Raw genomic sequence first — 5,200 nt, 5'->3', positions numbered from 1 at the left:
AAGGAGCTCAAGGAGTCCTTAGATAACATGTTCAAATAATTTTCCCTAGATAAGCAAGCATAATTTAATTGCTATTACTATTACAAACTAATATGTATTTGCATTTTTCAATAATAATTATTATAAATTATTGATTATCACATCTCTTGCAAGAGAAATATCAAGAAAAGAAGGTTGTAATGGATATGAATAAGTCATAACTTACAAAGACAAAGATGACCTAATGTTGGTTGGAGATGTTCCTTTAGAGTGAGTATCATATACTGATTTGTGTGTGTTTAATGAATTATTCCTTTTTCTTGGGAATTAACAGGAATCTCATTAATTGCTATTTGCATAATATGTATATCTTCTTGCAAAAGATTAAAGATAATGAAAGAATTTGAAGCAAGAGATATGTAATCAAAATAGCAAGAAGTCAACTAGTCATACAAAGAGATACAAATGAAACTTCAGCGTTTATTTTATGAAACTAGTTGTTTTGTCCAAGTTCATAGACGTTGAACAGAGAAAGAAAATATTAGAAATGAATTTTAGATCACCTTATCATTCATATTAAGACAAGAAGCTAAAAATATGAAAAGAAAAATTACAAGACAAGATGATAAATATTGTTCAAGCATGTATTTAATCAGAAATATCATGCATGTTGTACATAATATGTGGCAACCTTTTATGATATAATAAAACTATATTATATGTTCTTAATTTATCAAATTTGTAATATGGGGTCGAATATTTACTTTAATTCTTCCTATTGTCTATTGTTATGTGAAAGAAAAGGAAACTATCAACTTGAGATCTATTGCAGTTTATCTATAGTAAATTTATATTTGGTATGCTATAAAATGATCTTGTTATTTTTAAAAAAATATTTAATATTAATGTATGTTGGTCTTTATTTAAAGTCATTTCAAAATCTTTTAGTTCATTAACCACTTTTGGACAAAATCGACTGATGTACTTTCGCCATTTAAAAAATTAAAAATTTAATATCTTCAAAAATGGAAGTGCAAGGAACTCATGTGTGGTGTCAGTTAATGAGTATAATCATTGTGACCCTTATAATGCACTTTTGACATCATTTATCATGCTTGAATATAGTTGGAAAAAATATTATTCTCAATATAGTGTATCACATTGATGTTTGAGCCTTCGAAAAAGATTTAAATAATATTTTTTTAGTTTGAAACTTGATCATTATGAGTTCCACCTCATAATCAATTGTAGATATCTGAACGGGTTTCGATTTAATATATTATGTGTCTCATGGTTCAATTCAAATTAAAAGTTATGACCTCTCAAAGTTTATCGAGCATACATATTGTAGCAGCTACGAAACTATAACTTTACAACTACATATTATAATTTTGAGAGGTCATAACTTTTGATTCAAGTTGGATCATGGGATGCATAATATGTTAAATCGAAGATCTCTGAATGAGCTTCAATTTGATATATTATGCATCCCATGATTCAACCTGAATTAAAAGTTATAACTTTTCAAAGTTTAAAATTAGGATTTAATATTTATATTGTAGCAGCTATGAAATTGTAGTTAATTTCATATTAAAAATTAGAGAGATCATAACTTTTGATTCAGGTTGAATCATACGACACACTATATTTCAAATCAAAGATCTCTTAATAAATTTCAATTTGATATATTGTGTGTTTCATGGTTTGACTTTAAGTTAAAAAATATGGTCTCTCAAAATTTAGAGTTTAACATTCACGTTGTAGCAGCTACGATTTCATAGCTACTACAACTAAGATGCCCATGATTTGTAAAAGCCTGTGTTGCTAGTTTTGAGAAAATCAACAACAATGTGCATGTTGCTGGTTTTGAGAAAATAAACAACAATATGTTGTTGTTCTTCAGAAGACCAGCAACAATGTGTTGCGGATTGATTTGACAAATTATAGTATAAATTTTGATAGCCCATAACTTCTGCTTCAGATTTAACCATGGCATGCACAATATGATCGAGAATTTTTGAACGAGTTTCAATTTGATATATTATACATTTGATGGTTCAACCCGATTCAAAAGTTATAGCCTCTCAAAGTTTAGAATTTAACATTTACATTGTAGCAATTACAGTTTCATAGCTGTTACAACTAAGATATCTGTGGTTTGTAGAAGATTGTATTGTTGGTCTTCAGAAGATCAGCAACAACATATTGCTGATCTTCAAAAGACCAGCAACAACGTGTTGCTGATCTTCAAAAGACCAGCAACAACGTGCTGCAGATCGATTTGACATATTATAGTATAAACTTTGAGAGATCTAACTTTTAATTCGGGTTAAACCATGTGACACACAATATGTCAAATCGATGATTTATGTGTTAGTAGTAGTCCTAGAGTCAATTATGTGACGATTAACTAGAGACTTTTGTATCATATTCTATTGTTAATAAAACTAAATTTTGGTTATTATATTTACTTTGTGTTTGTGTTAAATGACTAAATATAATAATGTCCTTGAGTAGTAGGTTCTAATTTTCATCATATCGATTAGTTGAATTGATAGTGAGATGATATATATAGAGAATACTATTCTTAACTATTCCTAATCAAGTATTAATATTCAAGGATAATATTAATGCATGAGACTAGCATGTAAGTCAATTGATGATTTAATCTCACAAGTCATGAATATGTGATATCACGTAGACACATGAGTATATATTAGAGAATATATACTGAATTGACCCACCATGAGAAAGTTTCATGGATCGTTATATGAGTGTCATAAACTTTCTCATGCGGCTATTGGAATAAATAATCCTTAGACCTGAATCACTAAGGTTCCTTACATAAGGAGTTGTGTACTTTAGTATCGTCAAACGTCACCCGGAACAGGGTGGACTATAAAGGCGATCACTAGGTATGCAACGAATTATGCAGATGGATGTGAGTGATGTAGATAAGATCTATCTCTCCCATATGACGGGAGTGATATCTATGGGCCCCTTGATCGAGTAGGACTACTAAATACATTATCATGTTCAAATGAGTCAATATGAGATATTGAGCTCATTTACTTAAGTGAGTCTACTCAGAGATCAAGAAAACAAAGATTGATATTGAGGATAATACAATATATGCCTCATTAGATGTCGTTCATTGCTTATGTGTCTAAAGTGATTTAGATACATTACCAACGTTACGAGAACCTATTCAGTCGCACACAAAAGACACGATGCTTCAGAGATTGATTGATTTTAGTTTAACTAAAATATGATTCGAATTGGATTAATTGAGTTAGACTCAAGTAAATCCAATTGAATTATGAGATTAAGTCTAATTTGAGTTTGAATCATTTAGATTAGACTCAACCAAATTTGAATGAAATATTAATTCATTAAAATATTTAATAAATTAATAATAGAGGAAGATCAAGTATTTTTCTCTTCATTGGATGAAGAGAAGATGAAAAACCAATATGAGAAACATGTGCTCTATTTGAGTTTTAATTGACTTTAATGTGAGGAAGCTAAAGAGGTAAAAATCTTTTATATTCATGAGATGAATATAAAAGATTTTTCTTGTATTTTTCAAGATAAATAAGGCATTTTTGAGCTCTCTTCTCCCTCTTGGCCAAACACCCATTTTTTCCCTCATCCTTGTTTTGGCCGAATTTCCTTGTGTGGCTAGCACCATAAAGGTGATTCTTCTCCGAAGCTTGAGATCGTGTTTGTGTGGATACGCATAAAGGCACGGACGCTTGAATGTGCAAGAGATCCGGCGAACCGAAGACGAGCAAGATATGAGAAGAGCATGCTTCAAAGGTATAGATCTATTAGATAGATAAATCGAACTTTGTATGGGTTTTCTTTCGCATGGATCACTCGTTGGGATCTTATTTTCGCTGTGAATTTTATTGTTTGTTACACAGGATTCCCTACATTATGAATGAACTTCGATTTGATATATTGTGTATTTTATGGTTCAACCCAAGTGAAAAGTTATGATCTCTCAAAATTTAGAGTTTAACATTTATATTGTAGCAACTACGATTTCATAGCTGCTACAATTGAGATGCCCATGATTTGTAGAGGACTCTGTTGTTGATTTCCAGAAGATCAACAACAACGTGTTATTGATCTTCAAAAGACTAGCAATAACATATTGCAAATTGAGTTAATATATTGTAAAAAACACATTATTAAGACCACGATGATCATACTCATTGACCAACACCATAAATGAGTTTATTAATATGTCAAAACCAAGATTATTTTACAAAAGTACTCATTTGTTAGTGTCTCAAATATCAGTTTACAATAATAATACAATACCAACGTAGATTAAGATAAAATATTTTTTAAATGAAAGAACAAGATCATTTTATAACATATCAAATATCAATTTATAATAGACAAATAATAATAGATCTTAAGTTGATAATTTCCTTTTCTTTTATATAACAATAGCATATCTTATATATAATATGCATAATATTCTCGATTAAATGCATACTTGAACAATATTTAATATCTTGTCTTACAATTTTTCTTTTCATATTTTTAACTTTTTCTCATAATATGATCTAAAATATACTTCTAATCTTTCTTTGATCTATTCAGCATCTATGAATTTGGATAAAACAATTAGTTTCATGAAATAAACATTCAAGTTCCATTTGTATCTCTTTTATACGACTAGGTTGACCTCTTGTTGTCTTGATTTCAGACCTCTTACTTTAGATTATTTCATTATCTTCAATTTTTTATATATGAAGATATAAATATTCTATAAATAGCAATTAAAGAGATTTTTGTTAATTCATAAGAAAAAGAAATCGTTCCTCAAACATGCACAAGTTAGTGTATGACACTCACTCTAAAAGAACATTTTCAATCAACATTAAATCATCAACTTTGTCTTTGTAAGTGATGACATATTCACATCTATTACAATATTCTTTTCTTGATTCTTCTCCTATAAGACATGTGAGAATCAATAATTTAGAACAATAATTATCAAGAAATACTATATAAATTTATGATAGTAGTAGCAATTAAGTCATGCTTGCTTACCTAGAGAAAATCATTTGAGCATGCTATCCAAGGACTCCCTGAGCTCCTTATATCCATTGTAAATCTTGAGATCAATCTTCCTCAAGTAAGGAATCCCATCCATGCTAACCTTCACAAAACAACCAGCAGTGTCCACCTCCGTCTTCAGTTG

General features: G+C 29.5%; 1 pseudogene; it reads left to right on the top strand.

Annotated features, from left to right (window-relative positions):
• Positions 1–402, top strand: part of LOC141815155 (auxin-responsive protein IAA4-like) — a 26,499-nt pseudogene extending 26,097 nt beyond the window's left edge.
• Positions 403–5,200: the final 4,798 nt, after the last annotated feature.

The sequence above is a fragment of the Curcuma longa genome, chromosome 21, assembly GCF_044706935.1.
Source record: "Curcuma longa cultivar G26 ecotype Majalengka, Jawa Barat chromosome 21, ITB_CL_G26_1.1, whole genome shotgun sequence".
NCBI lineage: Eukaryota > Viridiplantae > Streptophyta > Magnoliopsida > Zingiberales > Zingiberaceae > Curcuma > Curcuma longa.
This window is presented reverse-complemented; position numbering and strand designations above follow the sequence as displayed.